General features: G+C 66.4%; 1 protein-coding gene across 1 annotated transcript in view; it reads right to left on the minus strand.

Moving 5' to 3' along the window:
• AGPAT3 (1-acylglycerol-3-phosphate O-acyltransferase 3) overlaps positions 1-21,565 on the minus strand; it is a 71,940-nt gene extending 50,375 nt beyond the window's left edge. Inside the window, exon 1 of the mRNA XM_062204577.1 lies at positions 21,471-21,565. The gene's annotated coding sequence lies outside the window, so the exon portion shown is untranslated. The remainder of the gene's footprint in view (positions 1-21,470) is intronic.
• Between the last annotated feature and the right edge of the window lie 2,724 nt (positions 21,566-24,289).

Consider the following 24,289-nt stretch of genomic DNA (forward strand, 5'->3'; position numbering starts at 1 on the left):
CACAGGCCGAAGACACGTGTGAACACACCCACACAGGGTGGGGACACAGGCCGAGGACACGTGTGAACACACCCACACAGGGTGAACAGACCGAGGACACGTGTGAACACGCCCACACAGGGTGGACACAGGCCGAGGACACGTGTGAACACACTCACACAGGGTGGGGACACAGGCCGAGGACACGTGTGAACACACTCATACAGGGTGGGGACACAGGCCGAGGACACGTGTGAACATGCTCGCACAGGGTGGGGACACAGGCCGAGGACACGTGTGAACACACCCACACAGGGTGGACACAGGCCGAGGACAGTGTGAACATGCTCGCACAGGGTGGGGACACAGGCCGAGGACACGTGTGAACACACCCACACAGGGTGGGGACACAGGCCGAGAACACGTGTGAACATGCTCGCACAGGGTGGGGACACAGGCCGAGGACACGTGTGAACATGCTCGCACAGGGTGGGGACACAGGCCGAGGACACGTGTGAACATGCTCGCACAAGGTGGACACAGGCCGAGGACATGTGTGAACACGCACAGGGTGGGGACACAGGCCGAGGACACGTGTGAATACACACAGGGTGGACACAGGCCGAGGACATGTGTGAACACACTCACACAGGGTGGGGACACAGGCCGAGGACACGTGTGAACACACTCACACAGGGTGGGGACACAGGCCGAGGACACGTGTGAACATGCTCGCACAGGGTGGGGACACAGGCCGAGGACACGTGTGAACACACTCACACAGGGTGGACACAGGCCGAGGACACGTGTGAAAACACACAGGGTGGGGACACAGGCCGAGGACATGTGTGAACACGCACAGGGTGGGGACACAGGCCGAGGACATGTGTGAACACGCACAGGGTGGGGACACAGGCTGAGGACATGTGTGAACACGCACAGGGTGAGGACACAGGCCAAGGACATGTGTGAACACACTCACACAGGGTGGACACATGTGATCACACTAACACAGGGTGAGGACACAGGGCAGGGACACGTGAACACACAAAGGATGAGGACATGTGGGGACACTCACAAAGGTCAGATACATGCATGAACACATAGGACAGGGACATACATGAACATGCTCACTCAGACATGTGTGATCACACACAGGGCAGGTGCACAGGGTGGGAACACATGTGATCATTCACACAGGCCAAGGACATGTGTGAACACGCTCACACAAGGTAGAGACACGTGTGAACACACAGGATGGGGACATGTGTGGACAAAGAGCGGAGACATGCATGAACATGCACAGGACATGGACACACATGAACACATGCACTCAGACACGTGTGATCACACACAGGGCAGGGGCACATGGTAGGGACTTGAGTGAACATGATCACTCACAGCAAAGACACATGTGATCACACAAAGGGTGGGGACACAGGATGGGGACATGCATGAATAGCCACAGGACAGGGGCACGTGTGACCATGCTCACAAAGGGCAGGGACACAGGACAAGGACACGTGTGAACACTCAGGGCAGACACACATGATCACATTAACAGGGCAGGGACACACATGAACACACACAGGACAGGGACATGTGTGAACATGTTCACTTAGGGCAGAAACACGTGATAATATTCAGGGCGGGGACAGGGGTGGGAACACACATGTTCACTCTCACAGGGTGGAGACATGGGGTGGGGACACGCGTGAATGGCGACATGCCACGATGCAAGTGCAGGCAGCTATTGCGGAAGCAGGAAGGCGACAAGAGGGACACCCGCCGCGCGTTCACTCTCATGGGGTGGGGACACGCATGGTCACTCACACAGGACAGGGACACGGGGTGGGGACACGCGTGGTCACTCTCACAGGGCAGGGACATGAGGGAAACCTGTCACGTGTTCACTCTCCTCACCGGCCCCCATGCACTGAAGCAAACGCCAGGATCACAGCCCAACAGCCCACACATGAGCCAGACCCACACGGCAACCACACCACAGGACGGGGCCTGCAGGCTTCCGGCCTCCCCTGGGCCGACCACACCCCTAGGCCCCCGCTGCCCACGGCACCACCCATTCCCGGCCACCCTCCTCAGTCTGCTCCGACAAAAGCAGGAAAACACACCCGACACAGCACTCGCCAGTCTAACCAGGTTTGGGTCACCAAGCTCAGGGCTCTGAGTGTGTGCCCACTGTGCACTCCTGTGTGGCCTCCCCATGTGCCCACGGTGTGCAGTCTCCCACAGCAGGCACCACGTGGGACTGGCGCGTGGCATCTCCTCATAGGAGGCCCACATGTGGGACTGGCGCGTGGCATTCGTCACAGAAGGCTGATGCGTAGGACTGGCATGTGGCATCTCCTCACAGGAGGCCCACGCGTGGGGCTGGCGTGTGGCATCTCGTCACAAGAGGCCCATGCGTGGGACTGGCGCGTCGCATCTCATCACAGGAGGCCCACGCGTGGGACTGGCGTGTGGCATCTCACAGGAGGCCCATGCGTGAGGCTGGCATGTGGCATCTCACAGGAGGCCCATGCGTGAGGTTGGCATGTGGCATCTCGTCACAGCCCATGCATGAGGCTGGCGCGTGGCATCTCGTCACAGCCCTCGGGTGGGGCTGGCGTGTGGCATCTCACAGGAGGCCCATGCGTGAGGCTGGCGTGTGGCATCTCCTCACAGCAGGTGCCCGTGATCCTCCCGTGCAGCTCAGGGCTTGGGGCTCTCACCATGGACTGGGGTTCCCTCGGGGGCCGACTTCGCTCATGGTGGCCACGTGGAGGTGTCTCCTGCCACGGCCCCTGTCCCAATTGCAGGTGCTGGCGAGAAGCTGGTGTCCAGCTCGGTGTCTGCACCTCTGGCCCCACTGCTCCTGCCTGGGGCTGGCAGAACCTCCTGGACACGGCATCCGCGTTGGCCGGGAGCTGCAGCCACAGTTGTCTTTAGGGCTCCTCCCTGGGGACAGGTGCCACTGACACTCTGCCGTGACACCCACTGTCCCCAACTCCAGAGACCCCCCGGGTCTGTCACCTTCCATCTTCCACTGCTGAAGCGGGGGCCTGTCCCACCTCCCATCTGCTACCCCCTCTCAGGACGAGGGCCCCACGCCCAGCGCCCTGTGCCCTGCGCCAGCTGTAGGCTGCTCTCTGCAGTGCCCTTGTGCAGCAAGGAACTTCCGGCCGGCGCTGGGCGTGGGACTGGGTGGTCGGAGGCAGGGTCTCGGGCCGGGCTGTGCCGCGAGTGGGAGCGGCCACTGCTCCCCACCCCCTCTGGCCTCTCAGGGCCACCGAGCAGACCGCGCCCGGCGGCCATCACAGGTGCACACGGCCATGCAGCTCGCTCCTCTCCCGCCAGCCTTCCTGGGGCCCCTTCACCGCATGGGGGCCCCTCCAGGTCTCCAGCGCCACAGCGGGAGACCCAGGCCCCCTTCCCTGGCGTGGGGGCCACCGCCCTGCTCTGCCAGCCGCCCTGCACCTCCTGAGCGCCCCACCCCCTGCTTCCTTGCTCCTGGCTGAGGTACACGTGGACGTCTGGCCCCCCCAGCCACTGTGAACCCTGCGTTTCTGAATTCCATTTTCCCCGATCCCTAACAGGCTACCCTGAGAGAGGCCGATGCAGCGCTCCCCCAGCGGGCCCCAGATGGACAGGCGCCCCCTCCCCAGACTGGGTGCCACGCTTGGCATGCTGGAGACCTCAGGCGCATGCTGGCGGGGGGGGGGGGGGTCGGCTGCTTTCTCTCCCGCCTCCCTCCACCACCCTGAATAGTCCAGAATTAACCAGGAGCCTCGTCTTCCCCACACAGAAAACACTCATTTCCCGACACGTTTTGAGAAGCAGTTCTGTTGGCAGCACGGTCACGGTGCTACAGCCAGAGCCTGGAGAGGCGCGGGAGGCTGGGGGCCGCCGGGGCCGCCTGCCCCGACCTCGGCTCAGGTGGGAAGATCCCAGGGAAACCCGCCAGAAAACAGCGCCAACGCCGAGAGTCTACAAGCATCCCTGGGGAGGCCACCAGGCAGCAGCTGGAGCGGCTGCTGTGGGAGCCACGGCCGGGGGGTGATGGGAGGAGGGGGGCGTCTCCCCGGGGGCGGGGCCAGGGCTCCCAACGGGGCCAGAGGTGTGTGTTCAGGGCGGGGCCAGGCTCCCAGGCGGTCGGTGGCACCGTGGCCGTCCCCCGATTGGCTGGCAATGCTGTGCTCCTCGGGGAGACCCGTGGGCTCCGGTCTGGGGCAGACACTTTTGGCTCAGGACAGCCCCGGGCCGACAGTGGCCATTAGGCGGTACCGACTGGACCACGCAGGCGGCAGCAGGGCTCCCCCAGGGCAGCCACGAGGCTGATCCTCCACCACAAAGGCAGGGTGGGGGGATGCCCAGCTACGGGAGGGCGGCCGGAGACTGGGGCCTGAGGAGCTGCAGCCACTGCCTCCATGGGAGAGGGAGGCAGGGGACAGAGGGTGGGCGGGGCAGGTCTGCACGTGGGACCCGGCCCCTGTCCCACCCCGAAGACAACTCTAGAATAAAAGGTGCCTGCCCGTGAGCTGGTCCCCGCGGTCACACAGTCGGGTGACGGGTCTGCCCTGGTCCAGCCACACAGGCAGCACCTGCTTCGGGCAGCAGACAAGAGTGGCTCAAGGCACCCTGGCTCAAGGCGCCGTGGCTCAAGGCGCCCTGGCTCAAGGCGCCCTGGCTCAAGGCGCCCTGGCTCAAGGCACTGTGGCTCAAGGCACCCTGGCTCAAGGCACCGTGGCTCAAGGCACCATGGCTCAAGGTACCGTGGCTCAAGGCACCATGGCTCAAGGCTCCATGGCTCAAGGCACCGTGGCTCAAGGCGCCGTGGCTCAAGGCTCCCTCACTCAAGGCACTGTGGCTCAAGGCACCGGGCGGCCAAGGTCGGCTCAGCAAGGCAGAGCCCTCCGGGGGTCTCTGCAGCCCTCTCTGTGTGGCCCAGGGCTCAGGCAGTCACTGCCCATGCAGGTCCAACAGCCCTGCCCTGAGGCTGGCCACTCCACACCGGGGCCACCCCTGCCAGGAGGCCACAGGAACACAGGCGCTGGCGTTAGACTCACAACCTGACCCCCAGAGCCCATCACGGCTCCCGGCGGAGGTGGAGGACGGGCACAGACCCAGGCCAACAGCAGCTCCTGGCAGCCAGCGTCACAGAGGCCCCAGGGCCCTGGACGTGCAGCCGACAGTGGCGCCGGGCGACCTTGGCCACAGGAGACCCGAGGCCCTCCAACTCGGACTGCACTCAGACCTACAGCTGCTCCGGGTGTCCCGATGACAGGGGTGGGGCCTCGGCTGGGCTGAGCCACACTCCTCCCTGGTCCCGCCAGGCTCCAGGGCTGAGTGACTGCGCACCCTGCACACACCCTGGGCAGGAGGTGAACCCCTCCTGGCGCCCAGCCCCCACTGCCCCGCCAAGCTGACCTAAGGGAATGGCCGGGCCCCGGGCCCTGGGGGTTGACCACCCATGTGCTTGCTGGCGAGAGGCCACAGCATTTCCAAACCCGGGCCAGAGACGACCTGGGAACCGCTCCCTCCCTGTGGGAGCCAGCAAAGGAGTGACCGCCCGACCCCGCCCACGGGCTTCCCACAGCGCCTCCTGCTCAGGGCTGTGTGCCAGCAGGACACGCGTGACCACACTGACCACTGCTCAGGCTGCCAGCCAGGGACCCCCTCCCCGATGAAGCAGCCACTCTGCCTCCTGGCCAGCGCCCAACACACCCAACGGACGCGAGCCCCAGCACCGCTGTCCACTCTTATGGCGAAGCTAAGCCAAACGGGCAACGGCAACAACGCGCTTCCTGCAACCCAGTGTCCCGGCCGGCATCACTTCCTCCTGGGGCCACACAGGACGGAGCCGGGCGCCAGCGGCCGCCGAGACCCCCACCGGGCAGGGGGTCGGCACGAGGCAAGGTGGATGGGAGGGGCCGGGGCATCTATAACAGAGCCGATCTCCCCTAAAAACACGACTTCCTCAGGGCTGCAACACAAAGTCCCAGGAAGCTGGGCTGCGGCTGCTGCACCTCCCACCCAGCTCTGCTGTGGCCTGGGAGGGCAGTGGACGATGGCCCAGGCCTTGGGCCCTGCACCCACGGGGCAGACCTGGAGGAAGCCCCCGGCTCCAGCCAGGCGGCCAGCCCGGGAGTGAACCAGGGATAGAAGCCCCCTCGTCTCTGTCTCTCCCCCTCTCTGTCTCTCTCTTTCTCTCTCCCTCTCTCTCTCCCCCCCTCTGTCTCTCTCTCCCCACCTCTCTCTCCCTCCCTGTTTCTCTCCCTCTCTCTCCCCCGTCTCTCTCTCCCCCCTCTGTCTCTCTCCCCGTTTCTCTCCCTCTCTCTCTCTCCCCCTCTCTGTCTCTCCCTCTCTCCCCCCTCCACCTCTCCCCCCTCTCTCCCCCGTCTCCCTCTCTCTCCCCCTGTCTCTCCCTCTCTCCCCCCTCTCTCCCCCTCTCTCCCCCGTCTCCCTCTCTCTCTCTCTCCCCCTGTCTCTCCCCTCTCTCTCTCTCTCCCTCTCTCTCCGTCTCCCTCTCTCCCCTCCCCCGTCTCTCTCTGTCTCCCCCTCCCCCCTCTCTCCCCCCCGTCTCTCCCCCCCTGTTTCTCTCCCTCTCTCCCCCGTCTCCTCCCCACCTCTCCCCCCCTCCCTCCTGTTTCCCTCTCTCTGTCTCCCCCCCATCTCCCTCTCTCTCTCTCCCTCTCTCCCCTCCCCCCGTCTCTCCCTCTCTCCCCCTCTCTCCCCTCCCCCATCTCTCTCTCTGTCTCTCTCCCCCTCCCCCCTTTCTCCCCCCGTCTCTCCCCCCGTTTCTCTCCCTCTCTCCCCCGTCTCCTCCCCACCTCTCCCCCCTCTCTCCCTCCTGTTTCCCTCTCTCTGTCTCCCCCCCATCTCCCTCTCTCTCCCTCTCTCCCCTCCCCCCCGTCTCTCTCCCTCTCTCCCCTCCCCCCGTCTCTCTCTCTGTCTCTCCTCCCCTCCCCCCTCTCTCCCCCCCGTCTCTCCCCCCCTGTTTCTCTCCCTCTCTCCCCCGTCTCCTCCCCACCTCTCCCCCCCTCCCTCCTGTTTCCCTCTCTCTGTCTCCCCCCCATCTCCCTCTCTCTCTCTCCCTCTCTCCCCTCCCCCCGTCTCTCTCCCTCTCCCCCCCTCTCCCCTCCCCCCGTCTCTCTCCCTGTCTCTCCCCCCTCCCGTCTCTCCCCCTCTGTTTCTCTCCCCCTCTCTCTCTGTCTCGCCCCCATCTCTCTCCCTCTCTCCCCCTCTCCCCCCCCCCCCGGTCTCTCTGTCTCTCTCCCCCTCCCCCTCTCCCCCCTGTCTCTCCCCCCTCTCCCCCCCCTTCTCTACCCCTCTCTGTCTCCATAACTCCGCCTCTCAAATAAATAAAACTAAAATCTTAACATAAAACCAGGTTTTTCTTCCGATGTTCTCCGTGAAGTTGGGGAGGAGACGCCGCGAGCCCTGGTCAGCGACGGCACAGCCCAGGCTGCCGCGCTCACGCGTGGAACCGGGGAGGCGGCCGGGCCGGGTTCGGCTCCCGGGGACGCGGGCGACCAGCAGCAGCCAAACCCGCCAGGAGCCCGCCCGACACGCGCGCTCGCGGGCGCCCCCACGAGGCCCAGGCGCACGCCAAGGCGGGCCGCGGAGGGGCGTGGCCGAGGCGCAGGGCACCACGGGAGGGGCGTGGCTGAGGCACAGTGCACCACGGGAGGGGCGTGGCCGCGGCACAGTGCACCACGGGAGGGCGTGGCCAAGGCACAGCGCACCACGGGAGGGGCGTGGCCGAGGCACAGTGCACCACGGGAGGGGCGTGGCTGAGGTGCAGTGCACCACGGGAGGGCGTGGCCGAGGCACGGTGCACCACGGGAGGGGCGTGGCTGAGGTGCAGTGCACCACGGGAGGGCGTGGCCGAGGCACGGTGTACCATGGGAGGGGCGTTGCCATGGCGCAGTGCATCACGGGAGGGGCGTGGCCGAGACACGGTGTACCACAGGAGGGGCGTGGCTGCGGCGCAGTGCACCACGGGAGGGCGTGGCTGAGGCGCACAGGGACGGCGCGTCATGGGGAGGGTGTGCTCCCCCTGAGCCCCAGTCCCGCCTCATCCGGGCTCTCAGACCCTCAGTAGGACCGGACCCGCGCACCCCGGAGGCCGCAGGAGAACCTGCGGAGGGCGCCTGCCAGGTTCCCGCCGCACAGCTGCGCCTGCGGCGTCAAGCGGCAGAGCGTGGCTCCCCTCAGATCTGCTGAGTCATGAGCGCCGCACCCCTCACATCTGCTGAGTCATGAGCGCCACGCGCCCCTCACAGCTGCTGAGTCATGAGCGCCACGCGCCCCTCACAGCTGCCGAGTCATGAGCGCCACGCGCCCCTCACAGCTGCCGAGTCATGAGCGCCACGCGCCCCTCAGATCTGCTGAGTCATGAGCGCCGCGCCCCTCAGATCTGCTGAGTCATGAGCGCCATGCGCCCCCACATCTGCTGAGTCATGAGTGCCGCGCCCCTCACATCTGCTGAGTCATGAGCACCACACGCCCTTCAGATCTGCTGAGTCATGAGCGCCCCACCCCTCAGATCTGCCGAGTCATGAGCGCCGCGCCCCTCATGAGTGCCACGCGCCACGCACCCCTCAGATCTGCCGAGTCAGGAGCGCCACGTACCCCTCAGATCTGCTCAGTCATGAGCGCCACGGCCCCTCACAGCTGCTGAGTCATGAGTGCCACGCGCCCCTCACAGCTGCTGAGTCATGAGCGCCACGCGCCACGCACCCCTCACATCTGCTGAGTCATGAGCGCCACGCACCCCTCAGATCTGCTGAGTCATGAGTACCACGCGCCCCTCAGATCTGCTGAGTCATGAGTACCACGCGCCCCTCAGATCTGCTGAGTCATGAGTACCACGCGCCCCTCAGATCTGCTGAGTCATGAGTACCACGCGCCCCTCAGATATGCTGAGTCATGAGTACCACGCGCCCCTCACAGCTGCTGAGTCATGAGCGCCACGCACCCCTCACATCTGCTGAGTCATGAGCGCCATGCACCCCTCAGATCTGCTGAGTCATGAGTACCACGCGCCCCTCAGATCTGCTGAGTCATGAGTGCCACGCGCCCCTCAGATCTGCTGAGTCATGAGCGCCACGCGCCCCTCACAGCTGCCGAGTCATGAGCGCCACGGCCCCTCACAGCTGCTGAGTCAGGAGCGCCACGCGCCCCTCAGATCTGCCGAGTCAGGAGCGCCACGCGCCCCTCAGATCTGCCGAGTCAGGAGCGCCACGCGCCCCTCAGATCTGCTGAGTCATGAGCGCCACGCGCCCCTCACAGCTGCTGAGTCATGAGTGCCACGCGCCCCTCAGATCTGCCGAGTCAGGAGCGCCACACACCCCTCAGATCTGCTGAGTCATGAGCGCCACGCGCCCCTCAGATCTGCTGAGTCATGAGCGCCACGCGCCCCTCAGATCTGCCGAGTCATGAGCGCCACGGCCCCTCACAGCTGCTGAGTCAGGAGCGCCACGCGCCCCTCAGATCTGCCGAGTCAGGAGCGCCACGCGCCCCTCAGATCTGCCGAGTCAGGAGCGCCACGCGCCCCTCAGATCTGCTGAGTCAGGAGCGCCACGCGCCCCTCACAGCTGCCGAGTCATGAGCGCCACGCGCCCCTCAGATCTGCTGAGTCATGAGCGCCACGCGCCCCTCACAGCTGCCGAGTCAGGAGCGCCACGCGCCCCTCAGATCTGCTGAGTCATGAGCGCCACACACCCCTCAGATCTGCTGAGTCATGAGCGCCGAACCCCCCCACATCTGCTGAGTCATGAGTCGACTGGCACACAGGCGGCGCGAGCTGTGGCGACGGCCAACACCGGGCCCACCAGAGAATTCTAGAAAAGCCCAGGACAAGCGCGGCAGGGCCCGAGCCCTCCTCCCGGCCACGCAGGGTCCGGTCACGCAGGGTCCGGTCACGCAGGACAGGGTCCTAGCGCCGACCTGGGCTCCCGGCACACTGACCACACTGACGGCCGAGGGGCCCGCGCCAGGCCAGGGGCGTCGGTGCAGAGCTGGGGACGGGCGGGGGAGCGAGCGATGACGCCACGGGGCAGGGCTACGGAGCCCCGGGGGACCCAGCCCGGGGTCGGCACCCCGACACGGCGTCCAGCGCCTGGGCCTGCTCCCGTGGGGGATGGAGCCCCTGGCCCGGCCTGGCCGCTGTGGCCTCCGGAGTGACCCAGCGGAGGGAGGACCTCTGTCCCCAACTCTGCCGTTAGGAGAACAAGGAGAGCACCAGTGAGCAGGCGGCCACAGCCAGGCCCTCCGGTCACGGGCACGCCGCAGCCCAGGCACGCGAGGACGACACAGGCCGCGGCCCACGATCCAGACAAGCGGACGCGCTCCCGTGACTAGACCCCAGGCCCACTCCACACACGCGGGGGGCCGCAGGTGACCCGGGAAAGCGCTCTTGGGACCCACAGACCCGAGGGCCAACAGAGGCCCCACAGACCACAGCGCTCCGGTTCCACGCCTTCACCGTTTCCGGCACACACCCTGCCCCTCCCCACGGCACCCGAGTGGGGGTACCAGGTCGGCCCCTGCGCTCCCGATTCCCGACTCCTGCCCGGGGACAGAGACCGGCTGCCCCAGACCTCATGCAACGGCCCTGGCCCCGCCCCGCCCTGCCCCGCCCCTCCCCTGCTCCTGCTCTGCCCCTGTCCCTGCCCCTGTCCAGGCCCCCTCCTCTCCCCTCTCCCTGCCCCTCCCCTCCCCTCCCCTACCCCTGCCCCTCCCTGCTCCTGCTCTGCCCCACCCCTGCTCCTGTTCTGCCCCATCCCCTCCTGCCCCCTCCTCTCCCCTCCCTCTGCTCCTGCCCCTCCCCTCCCCTCCCCCTGCCCCGCCCCATCCCTGCCCCCTCCTCTCCCCTCCCTCTGCTCCTGCCCCTCCCCTCCCCTCCCCGGCCCTGCCAGCTGTGCCCTCTACAGGTGCAGGTGCCCTCCACCGTCAGGCCCACCCTCGCCGCGGCACCCCCATCACAGCCCACGCGGCGCTGACCCTGCCCTGGCCACAGTTTCCCGGCCCCACCCTTTAGTCCCCGTCCCAGAGGGGCGAGTGCGAGTGACGCCGCTGTGCTCTCCATCTGGGGCTGGGGCCAGGACGTCCTCCCTTGGCCGGGCATGGTTGTTCAGCTGTTCACCGGTGGCTCCCCTCTCAGGGTTAACTGTCTCTGCTGCCGTACAGGGCGTCCCAGGGCACACAGCAGGCCCCCAGCCCAGCAAGCACCCCCACCATCGATCCAGAAGCTGTGGGAGCCACGGGCGAGCGTGTCCAGATACACAGGAAGACCCGACTGGCACAGGGGCCGGACACGCCCATGGCAGGAAAGGGTTACCTTCCTGAACACCACAGACGCCACGCAGAGGGGCCACGCCCTGAAGTGGGGCCACGCCCTGGGAGCCCCTCGCAGATCCAAGGCATCGGAGAAAGCTGCTGCAAAGCCGAGCGCCGTCTGTTTAAGAAAACGGAGAACAGCCCAGCGGGCGAAGGCGCCCAGGAGCCCAGGGCACCGACCTCGCCGGGCGAGGACCCCGGCGGGACTCAGCCCGCAGCCACCAGTGACGGCCGAGCACAGAGCACGCAGCAGGCCCACTCCACGTCAGAGGCCACATGACTCGGTGCCACCATCTGGGAAACCCGGACATGAGTCCACTGGCCCCGAGGCCACGGCACACACATGCACGGGGAACGCGGTGGGGGGAGAGTGCACGGCAGGGTTCGACTTCCTCCCCACGCGGACCTCACGGGTCCCCACAGCTGCTCGACCACGGCCACGCCCGCCTGCTGACACAGGACGGCGATCCCGGGGGTCCCCGTGTGCAGGCTGCCCCGCACCGCGCTGGGTGGGCTCGTCCTGCCTCACGTCATCGCCAGCGCCGCTTCACTGCACCAGACAGACTGTGGCCCGAGGCGGAATCAGGTGGCGACAGTTTTAATGTGGCCCAGGCAGGGTGCATATAAAGAGCCAGGTTCTGGCCTCTTGGAAAACCAAAGGTCCAGGAACTCCGGTCCCGTCCGCACTGGCCACAGCTGAGCCCACACTCCCGCCACTCACATCCTCCGGCCTCCCCCTGTGGGGATCACAGCTCTGCGTGCGGAGGGAAACGCTGGGACCCAACAAACTCAACGTCAAAGGCGCAGTGCAGCTGGGGCTCCAGGAAAACCCAGCGCCAGCCTTGAGCTCGGGCCGCCCGGGACGCCCGGGCCGCCCGGGCCGCAGGAGCTCATCCCACGCTGACCCGGAACCCGGGGTACACCGACCCCCAGCACAGGAACACCTCCCCACATGACCCGGAGCCTGGGGTACACCAACCCCCAGTACAGGAACACCTCCCCACACTGACCCGGAGCCAAGGGTACACCGACCCCCAGCCATAGGAACACCTCCCCACACTGACCCGGAGCCCGGGGTACACCGACCCCTGGTACAGGAACACCTCCCACACTGACCCGGAGCCCAGGGTACACCGACCCCCGGTACAGGAACACCTCCCCACACTGACCCGGAGCCAAGGGTACACCGACCCCCAGCCACAGGAACACCTCCCACACTGACCCAGAGCCCAGGGTACACCGACCCCCAGCCATAGGAACACCTCCCCACACTGACCCGGGGCACGGGGTACACCGACCCCCAGTACAGGAACACCTCCCCACACTGACCCGGGGCCCGGGGTACACCGACCCCCGGTACAGGAACACCTCCCCACACTGACCCAGAGCCCGGGGTACACCGACCCCAGTACAGGAACACCTCCCCACACTGACCCGGGGCCCGGGGTACACCAACCCCCAGCCACAGGCACACCTCCCCACACTGACCCGGAGCCCGGGGTACACCGACCCCCAGCCACAGGCACACCTCCCCACACTGACCCGGAGCCCGGGGTACACTGACCCCCAGCCACAGGCACACCTCCCACACTGACCCAGAGCCCAGGGTACACCACCCCCAGTACAGGAACACCTCCCCACACTGACCCGGAGCCCGGGGTACACCGACCCCCAGCCACAGGCACACCTCCCCACACTGACCCGGAGCCCGGGGTACACCGACCCCATTACAGGAACACCTCCCCACACTGACCCGGAGCCCGGGGTACACCAACCCCCAGCCACAGGCACACCTCCCCACACTGACCCGGAGCCCGGGGTACACTGACCCCCAGCCACAGGCACACCTCCCCACACTGACCCGGAGCCCGGGGTACACTGACCCCCAGCCACAGGCACACCTCCCACACTGACCCAGAGCCCAGGGTACACCACCCCCAGTACAGGAACACCTCCCCACACTGACCCGGAGCCCGGGGTACACCGACCCCCAGCCACAGGCACACCTCCCCACACTGACCCGGAGCCCGGGGTACACCGACCCCATTACAGGAACACCTCCCCACACTGACCCGGAGCCCGGGGTACACCGACCCCCGGTACAGGAACACCTCCCCACACTGACCCGGAGCCCGGGGTACACCGACCCCCGGTACAGGAACACCTCCCCACACTGACCCGGAGCCCGGGGTACACCGACCCTCAGCCACAGGCACACCTCCCCACACTGACCCGGAGCCCGGAGTACACCGACCCCCGGTACAGGAACACCTCCCCACACTGACCCGGAGCCCGGGGTACACCGACCCCCAGCCACAGGCACACCTCCCCACACTGACCCGGAGCCCGGGGTACACCGACCCAAGTACAGGCACACCTCCCCACACTGACCCGGAGCCCGGGGTACACCAACCCCCAGCCACAGGCACACCTCCCCACACTGACCCGGAGCCCGGGGTACACCGACCCCCAGCCACAGGCACACCTCCCCACACTGACCCGGAGCCCGGGGTACACCGACCCCCAGTACAGGAACACCTCCCCACACTGACCCGGAGCCTGGGGTACACCAACCCCCAGCCACAGGCACACCTCCCCACACTGACCCGGAGCCCGGGGTACACCGACCCCCAGCCACAGGCACACCTCCCCACACTGACCCGGAGCCCGGGGTACACCGATCCCCAGCCACAGGCACACCTCCCACACTGACCCGGAGCCCGGGGTACACCGACCCCCAGTACAGGAACACCTCCCCACACTGACCCGGGGCCCGGGGTACACCGACCCCCGGTACAGGAACACCTCCCCACACTGACCCAGAGCCCGGGGTACACCGACCCCAGTACAGGAACACCTCCCCACACTGACCCGGAGCCCGGGGTACACCAACCCCCAGCCACAGGCACACCTCCCCACACTGACCCGGAGCCCGGGGTACACCGACCCCCAGCCACAGGCACACCTCCCCACACTGACCCGGAGCCCGGGGTACACTGACCCCCAGCCACAGGCACACCTCCCACACTGACCCAGAGCCCAGGGTACACCACCCCCAGTACAGGAACACCTCCCCACACTGACCCGGAGCCCGGGGTACACCGACCCCCAGCCACAGGCACACCTCCCCACACTGACCCGGAGCCCGGGGTACACCGACCCCATTACAGGAACACCTCCCCACACTGACCCGGAGCCCGGGGTACACCGACCCCCGGTACAGGAACACCTCCCCACACTGACCCGGAGCCCGGGGTACACCGACCCCCGGTACAGGAACACCTCCCCACACTGACCCGGAGCCCAGGGTACACCGACCCCCAGCCATAGGAACACCTCCCCACACTGACCCGGAGCCCGGGGTACACCGACCCCAGTACAGGAACACCTCCCCACACTGACCCGGAGCCCGGGGTACACCGACCCCCGGTACAGGAACACCTCCCCACACTGACCCGGAGCCTGGGGTACACCAACCCCCGGTACAGGAACACCTCCCCACACTGACCTGGAGCCCGGGGTACACCAACCCCAGTACAGGAACACCTCCCACACTGACCCCGAGCCCAGGGTACACCGACCCCCAGCCACAGGAACACCTCCCCACACTGACCCGGATCCCGGGGTACACCAACCCCCGGTACAGGAACACCTCCCACACTGACCCGGAGCCCAGGGTACACCGACCCCAGTACAGGCACACCTCCCCACACTGACCCGGAGCCCGGGGTACACCAACCCCCAGTACAGGAACACCTCCCCACACTGACCCGGAGCCCGGGGTACACCGACCCCAGTACAGGAACACCTCCCCACACTGACCCGGAGCCCGGGGTACACCGACCCCCGGTACAGGAACACCTCCCCACACTGACCCGGAGCCTGGGGTACACCAACCCCCGGTACAGGAACACCTCCCCACACTGACCTGGAGCCCGGGGTACACCAACCCCAGTACAGGAACACCTCCCACACTGACCCCGAGCCCAGGGTACACCGACCCCCAGCCACAGGAACACCTCCCCACACTGACCCGGATCCCGGGGTACACCAACCCCCGGTACAGGAACACCTCCCACACTGACCCGGAGCCCAGGGTACACCGACCCCAGTACAGGCACACCTCCCCACACTGACCCGGAGCCCGGGGTACACCAACCCCCAGTACAGGAACACCTCCCCACACTGACCCGGAGCCCGGGGTACACCGACCCCAGTACAGGAACACCTCCCCACACTGACCCGGAGCCCGGGGTACACCGACCCCCAGTACAGGGACACCTCCCCACACTGACCCGGAGCCCGGGGTACACCGACCCCCAGCCACAGGCACACCTCCCCACACTGACCCGGAGCCCGGGGTACACCGACCCCCAGCCACAGGCACACCTCCCACACTGACCCGGAGCCCGGGGTACACCAACCCCAGTACAGGAACACCTCCCCACACTGACCCGGAGCCCGGGGTACACCGACCCCCAGTACAGGGACACCTCCCCACACTGACCCAGAGCCCAGGGTACACCGACCCCCAGTACAGGGACACCTCCCCACACTGACCCGGAGCCCGGGGTACACCGACCCCCGGTACAGGAACACCTCCCCACACTGACCCGGATCCCGGGGTACACCGACCCCCAGTACAGGAACACCTCCCCACACTGACCCGGAGCCCGGGGTACACCGACCCCCAGTACAGGAACACCTCCCCACACTGACCCGGAGCCCGGGGTACACCAACCCCCAGTACAGGAACACCTCCCACACTGACCCACAGCCCGGGGTACACCGACCCCCAGCCACAGGCACACCTCCCCACACTGACCCGGGGCCCGGGGTACACCGACCCCCAGCCATAGGAACACCTCCCACACTGACCCAGAGCCCAGGGTACACCGACCCCCGGTACAGGAACACCTCCCCACACTGACCCGGAGCCCGGGGTACACCAACCCCCAGTACAGGAACACCTCCCCACACTGACCCGGAGCCCGGGGTACACCGACCCCCGGTACAGGAACACCTCCCACACTGACCCAGAGCCCGGGGTACACCAACCCCCAGTACAGGAACACCTCCCCACACTGACCCGGAGCCCGGGGTACACCAACCCCCAGTACAGGAACACCTCCCCACACTGACCCGGAGCCCGGGGTACACCGACCCCCAGCCACAGGAACACCTCCCCACACTGACCCGGGGCCCGGGGTACACCGACCCCCAGCCATAGGAACACCTCCCACACTGACCCGGGGCCCGGGGTACACCGACCCCCAGCCATAGGAACACCTCCCACACTGACCCAGAGCCCAGGGTACACCGACCCCCGGTACAGGAACACCTCCCCACACTGACCCGGAGCCCGGGGTACACCAACCCCCAGTACAGGAACACCTCCCCACACTGACCCGCAGCCCGGGGTACACCGACCCCCAGCCGCAGGAGCTCATCCCACGCTGACCCGGAACCCAGGGTACACCGACCCCCAGCCACAGACACACCTCCCCACACTTGGTCCAGAACTTGGGGTACACCGACCCCCAGCCACAGACACACCTTCCCACACTTGGTCCAGAACTTGGGGTACACCAACCCCCAGCCACAGACACACCTCCCCACACTTGGTCCAGAACTCAGGGTACACCAACCCCCAGCCACAGACACACCTCTCCACACTCGGTCCAGAACTCGGGGTACACCGACCCCCAGCCACAGACACACCTCTCCACACTCGGTCCAGAACTCGGGGTACACCGACCCCCAGCCACAGACACACCTCTCCACACTCGGTCCAGAACTCGGGGTACACCGACCCCCAGCCGCAGGCACACCTCCCACTAATCCAGTCCTCAGGGTACAGCAGCCGGCTCCCAGCTTAGAAACCAGAAGGGCCTCTGTGCTCTGGGACCAGCTGCAGGCACTGGGCCTCAGGTTCTGCGGTTCGGCCAGCCGTGCTGTGCACCGCTCACTGCCGGGGATGGCAAAGGCGCCCAAGCAGCCCAGGGAGCCTGCCGTGGCCTGGGTGCCTTCCAGAACCAAACCAAAGTAGGGCAGGCTTTGTGGGACAGCAGTTAAGCCGCCACGTGGGACGCCCCCATCCCACGTCACGGGTGCCCGGGCCGGAAGCCCAGCTCCACTTCCAATCCAGCTTCCTGCCGATGCTACAGCCTGGGAGGCACCAGGTGCTGCTGCGAGTTCCTGGGTTCCAGTCACCCACGGGGGACCTGGACAGAATTCTGGGCTCCTGAGTTCAGCCTGGCCGAGCCTCAGCCATGACAGCCGCTGGGGGAGCGGGCGGCAGGTGGCGGACACCTGTCACCATCCCTCCCTCCCTCTCTCTTTCTCTCTCTGTAGCTCTCCCTTTCTAACAAACGAAACCTAAAAACCAAAGCACCGCACACCGTGGGAAGATCGCCGCCGCCCCTCCCCCCGCCTCGGGGAATCACTGTCACTCCGTTCACCCCCAGGCAGCCGGCCGCTTCGTCACTCCTGGGCTTCGAGGTGACAGGGAGCCCCCAGCTGGGCACCTTGAGGCCTCGCACAGGGCTGAGCCAGGGTGCCCTGGGCCAGGCAGCTCCGAGGCGGCGCAGGACTGCCCTGAGGGATACGGAGCCCCTCTGGGGGTGAACCTGGCGGGGGCTCTCCTCACACAGGGTCACACCTGCCCGGCGCCTGCCCCCCCCAGCAGCACCCCCAGTCAGTTCTCTGTCTCCCACAGAACCCAGCCCGATGCGGTCATGGCTTCCCAGGACAACTTCTGTCGCACTGTGGCTAAAGTGGCTGCCGCAGCACCTGCGTCAGTGCGCAACTCCTGGTGGCACCTCTGCACATGGGAGTGTCTCCCTAACAAAGGGCACCTCTGTTTTATCTGTTTGAAAGGCAGAGAGGCAGAGACAGCTTCCATCTGCTGGCTCACACCCCAGATGGCCAAAACAGCCAGGGCCGGGCCGGGTTGAAGCCAGGAGCCAGGAGCTCCTTCCGGGTCTCGCACATGGGTGAGGGGCCCAAGCTCTTGGGCCATCTTTGCTGCTTTCCCAGGCCACAGCAGGGAGCTGGATCAGAAGCAGAGCAGCCGGTGCCGGAGGTGGGGTGCCGGCATCACAAGCGAGCAGAGGAGAAATCCACTGTGGGACAACTGGATCCCTGCGTGTGCTCGATCACTCACTGGCGGCACAGGCCAGGGCCTGAATCAGAAAGGGCCGGGCACCAGCAGGGCTGAGTCCACGGGGACTTCCGAGCCCGCCCGTCGGCGGCACCTGCTGCGAGTGACGTCTCTGAACGGACGGCGCGGCCGCCAGTCACTTAGTTTCTGTTTCAGGAACGCAGGCTCCCCGGTGGGGTCTGGCAGAAAGAGAAAGAGAAACGCGGTGGCTCCGAGTGAACTTCTCTTTAATGTTGTCATCAAGGCTGAGCCGGCCTCAGTGTCTCCGCCCAGGAAATGGGGCGGCACAACTTTCAGAACCAAGCAGCAGAAAGCAGAGGAAACAGAGGCGCCACCAGGGCAGGTCGCACAGCCCAGGGCACAGACCGGCCACAGACAGGCCGGGCAAGAGCCCCAGCCTGCCGCTCCGCCACCTGCTCAGAGCAGGGGGGAGGAGGGGCTGAGCAATGCACCTGAGTCCGGAGGAAACCCTGGACCCTCTGCGGCTTCCGGCTCCTGACCGCCACTGTCCGTCATTCCCCATTCCCACCCCTCCCCTCTCAGAAAGGGATGGAGCCGCCGTCCATCAGTGCTGCATGGCCCGCCCCAGTCACCCGGATGCAGGCTGCAGGCGCCCGGCTCCCTCTGCCAGCAGCCGCTCCGCTCCGGCTCTTAGTCCTAAGTGACCCCGAATGCCCCGGCCAGGAGGAAGACTTGCCGCCCGCACACCTGTGTTGGGGGAGACCTCCGGCGGCCAGGACTGGGGGAGACCTGTCCCCAAGACAGGCCCTGTCTGGGCTGGGCCGCCGAAACCACGGCCAGCAGGCGACCTGAGCGGGCAGGAAGGCCGAGGCCCACCTCCAAACACCACCGGGCAAAGATCACCAGAACATGGCGGGAGCTGACCTGCAAGTGCACTCTGAAATCTAACTGGGCTGCTCCGCGAAGTTACCACAAAGCTGTTCTGGGGACGACACACTAACTCAGTCACTTCACTGACCTGAGACCCCAGATGCCCTGGCCAACCAACAACAAGCCGCCTGGAATTCCGAGCTGTTCTACACGGTGCAGCCCAAGGCTGCGGCAATGTGATGTCAACACTGAGCACCTGGGGCTCTCGCTCGAGTCACCGGAAAGGAATTGGCCAGCCCAGCCCGGCCCGGCCTGGCCCGGCCAGCCGGCGCTCTGCTCAGAGATAATCGGTCAGATAAACGCCCCGCACCAAAGTCACAGAGGTTCTGGGCAGACCAAACAGGGAACAGCCCGGCGCCCAGGACCAGCTTCTGCCAGCGGGGGGCTCAGAGGCCGACCGGGGCCGTCACCCCGGCCTGAATGCGCGCAGTGGACAGGGCCGGTCAACCAGAGCTGACAGGCCCCCCTCCACTCCCAAAAGACGGCAGACGAAGCTCCTAAACACCGCTGTTTGCTCCTTTCCCTGCATCGAGGAATTCAACATTTCGACCTCTGACCGGAACATAAACCGAGGCCTTTCAGCGCCGGCCCGGCTGGGTCTGGGAGCCAGAGTCCCTGGAGCAAGCATGTGCCCTCGGGCCGTGCCGATCTGGGACGCAGCCCTGGGCAAGCCCTGTGCTTCCTCAGACAGCCTCTGTGCCAGACGCACACGGACGCACACAGACGGTGCCGAAGCCGCTAACTGCCGATGCCCACACAGGGCAGAAGCCGTGGGCCCAACGGTGCCCTCGCTGGATCTCCTCCTCCAACTCCCCAAATAAAACAGCCCTGGCGCACAGGCCCACGGCATACCCGGGCCAGAGCGGAGCCTGCGGTGTGGGCCAGCGGGGCAGGGCCCAGGCTGGGTCTGGATGCACCCAGCGTCGCCTTGCCGCCTCCCTCGCCATCCGGCAACAGGGCCTGGTCGACCCCCTCCTCGGCAGACACGGCCACACAGCCACTCGGTCAAGTCCGCCTCAGAACCCACGTTACCTGCCCAGAGACTGCCAATCAGGCACAGCCGCTCTGTGTAACAATGTAACGGAGCGCATCGCTGGGGAGCAGAGAAATGGATACAGGAGTGGTAACAGGTTAACGGCTAGGACCTCTGGGCCAGGAGAGCCATGAGGCTGGGGCTGGGGCCCAAACCCAGCAGAAGAAGGGGAGGGAAACAGGTGATCCAACCAGGATGCCCAGCACCCGCTGGGCCCCTCTGAGGCTCTGAAGCTGACAGCGCCCCTCAGCGGCCTGCCAGGCCAGGCTTTTGAACACTGGAAACCCAGAGTTCGGGTCCAGCAACGAGGGGACCGACGAGTCCCACCAGCGTCTCAAGGCCACAGCACGGGCGTCCCCGCTCCTAAACTCGGAATATTTCCCAGGAAAAACGCCAACTGCTCAAGTATTTTCAGACAGGACTTTTAATGCCGGCTTCCATTTGTATTTAAAAAAAGAAAGTCTGGAGAAGCCCTTTATCCTACTGAACTTCTCTGAAAGTTAGGAAAGCAGCACCGCTTGCCGGGGTGGCTCCAAGCTCACAACACTGCCTTGCGGAGCGGCCCGGGGTCCCCCGTCCTCCTCTGACCGCATCGCGGCCCCGGCGGGGCGCACTCCCGGGTCCCCGCGCGTCGGCCGGCGCAGGCCCACCTGCGGCCCTGCTCAGCGCGACCGCCACAAGCGAGAGCGGCCCCGGGACCCCGGCCGGGGGCGACCCGGCGCCCCCAGCCGGGCGGCGGCGTCACATCCCCGGGACCCCGGCGCGGCGGAGCCAGGCCCGCCCCGCCCGAGGTCCCGCCGCCCCCCGCGGGCCCAGCGCGGCCCGGGCTGCAGGCCGGGAGGCGGCCAGGCCTCGGGCCGGAGCAGGCCGCCGGGAGGCCCCGGCTGCGGACCCCTCCCCGCCCCGCGCCCCGGGCCCGCGCCCGCGGAGCGCAGCCAGCCACTGCGGCGCGGGCCCGGGGCGCCCAGACGCGGGCGGCGGGGCCGCGGGCGGCCGGGGCTTGGGGGAGCCCTCCGGCGGCCGGCACCGGGGGAGGCCTCCGGCGGGGGCCTCGCCACTCACCTGCAGCCGCCGCCGCCGCCACCTGCTCGTCGCGAGCGTCCCGGCGTCGCCTCCGCCGCCGCTGCGCTGCTCGGCCTGGGCCGGCGGCCCCGCGTCGGGCTCAGCGAGTGCGGCGCCCGCCGCCCCCGGCCCCCATCCCGCCGCCCGCCCGCCGCCCTCGGCCGCGCCGCCGCCACTTCCTGTGCGCGGCGATCCCACAGTTCCGCCGGCGCGCGGGGCGGGGGCGAGGAGGCGCGCGGGGCGGGGGACACGCGGGGACACACGGGCAGGAGACGCGCCCTCCGGAGCCGGGCCGCCGGGAGTGGCCGCCCGCGGGGCAGTAGGCGGGACCGACCAGCGGGGGCGGCCGGCGGGTGGGACCGGGCGCGGAGGGGACTCGACGGGGGAGGGGCCAGCGCGGCGGGGCGCTGCCTAGACGCCCACCTCCCCGGGGGCTTTCGGAGCTGTCCCCAGCCTGGGGTCAGCTGGGCCGGGCTCCCGCAGTGGGGACAGTCCCGGGCGCGCAGGATCGGGTTTCAGGCCCGTGCTGGGCCCTGTGACTTATTTATGGTTAGCCCGGCTGGCAGCATTGTATGGATATTTGATCGTGGACGAAGCGTCCTGAGGAGGGCAGAGAGGGGCCTCACCCCAGAGCTGCCCCCTGAGGCCCCGCCCACACCTGCGGGAAGTGACCACTGTGGCTTCCCAGGCCACACCCCACACACCTGACCCTGCCAGGGAGCAGGTGCAGCGCCAGGAGGGGAGCTGCCCCCCCCCCCCGCCCCCCGCGCCGGGCCATGACCTCTGTGACTCCGGCCTGGGGTACTCCGGGCACAGTGGCCATCCTGGGCGTGGGCAGATGTCGCCGAAATCCGGGCTGGTGTGTCTGCAGTGCCTCCCAGGTCTCCCAGTTACTTCAGATAAAACAGAAGTGCCCTGTCCTTGAAAAAGATGATTTGCAGTGTGGTGATGTTTGTGGAACCCTAACCCCGCACCGCTGCACCTGCTGTGCACAGCAGGGAGCTGTGCCTGGGGGCCAGAAGTCCAGGAGACGCCTGCTCAGACCAGCTCCAGGACACTCATTTAGTAACGTTTTTCTTTTTTTTTTTTTTTTTTTTTTTTGACAGGCAGAGTGGATAGTGAGAGAGAGAGACAGAGAGAAAGGTCGTCCTTTTTGCCGCTGGTTCACCCTCCAATGGCCGCTGCGGCCGGCGCATCTCGCTGATCCGGAGCCAGGAGCCAGGTGCTTCTCCTGGTCTCCCATGGGGTGCAGGGCCCAAGGACTTGGGCCATCCTCCACTGCCTTCCCGGGCCACAGCAGAGAGCTGGCCTGGAAGAGGGGCAACCGGGACAGAATCCGGTGCCCCAACCGGGACTAGAACCCGGTGTGCCGGCGCCGCAAGGCGGAGGATTAGCCTGTTAAGCTATGGCGCCGGCCTAGTAACGTTTTTCAAAAGCGTAATATTGGCCGTTCTGTGTACACACTTGTGACCCCTAATTAAAAAGCTGTGGGCAGACAGTCATCCACTGTTTAAAAAAAAAAAAAAATCGACACATGAACATGTCCAGAACGTTCTAGAAGGAAGCATGCTGCTGTCATATGCCAGGGGAGCGTTTAGGTTTCTCATAAGCACGGCTTTGTGACTACTTATTAAAATGCACCTCGCAGTGTAGACATGGGATGGGCCCAGCCATTGCCGTGAGCATCTAGATCAGCATGGAGCAGTGCACCTGTGTCAGCGCGGCGCTGAGCCCTGAGCTGGGCGGGACTCGCCCCCCGGAAGACAGCAGCTGAGGGTGGAGGTGGAGCAGACCCTTCCGGAAGCCTGGAACCGCCAGCCCCCTCTGCTGTGCTGTACCTCGTGCCGTGCTCGGACTGGTGGACTCTCTACTGAGCGTTTCTCTTAGCAACACAAGGTTGTGCACCTAAGGAAACTGAGGCACGGGTCACTCGGGACGCGGCAGGCACAGAGCTGGGCGACTCGGGCGTCCCTCTGACCGGGAGCAGTGTTGCCCTCCTGAGCCAAGGGGCGCTGCTCGTGCCAGAGAGGGTGTGGCAATGGAGAGTAGCATTTGACAGCCTGCTGTGTGCACGGGCCAGGCCCGAAGAGGGGCTCCCCGGTCCCTCACCTGCTGGTTGAACTCTCCATGAACCCGCCGGGGTCCCACAAGACAGTGGAGTAAAGCAACCCGGAGAACTGGCCCAAGGTCAAACAGGGGACTGCTGCCCCTCCCCCTCATTTCTGAGATGGCCTCACTGGGGAACTTTCCCATCAGGCCCCAGGTTCCAGGAGCCGCTGGGCAGAGACCAGCCTCAGGGACACAGACACCAGGTGGACTGAGCGCCAAGGCCCAGCCGTGACCTTGGGCAAGGTCACTGCCCAGTGGGTCTTAGTTCCTGTGAGCGCACATTGTGAGGTTAAAAACGAGCTAAAATGCACCTCCTTATGTAGACACTTGCTGGCCCTTTGATCACTGCTCTGAGCATCCCGGTCGGCACAGAACTGTGCGGCTGTCTCAGTGCCGGAAGCTTCACCCGTGGCATCTGGAGTCCCCTTGGTTACCGTGGAGGAGCACCGCCTCCGAGCGGCCAGCACAGCCCTGGGCCCAGGGTAAGTCAGCCGCCTTTGCTTAGAGGATGTGTTTGTCTGTGTGAGAGGCAGCGTTACAGAGAGGAGAGACAGAGGACTTCCATCCTTGGCTTCACTCCCCCAACTGGGCAACGGCTGGAGCTGGGCCACGCGGAAGCCACGTGGGTGCAGGGGCCCAGGCACTTGGACCATCCTCCTGTTAGGTAGGAAGTCAGTTATGAGCTTATGTGTGTGTGACAGGCCTAAAGA

Source organism: Lepus europaeus, chromosome 2, assembly GCF_033115175.1.
Source record: "Lepus europaeus isolate LE1 chromosome 2, mLepTim1.pri, whole genome shotgun sequence".
Taxonomy (NCBI): domain Eukaryota; kingdom Metazoa; phylum Chordata; class Mammalia; order Lagomorpha; family Leporidae; genus Lepus; species Lepus europaeus.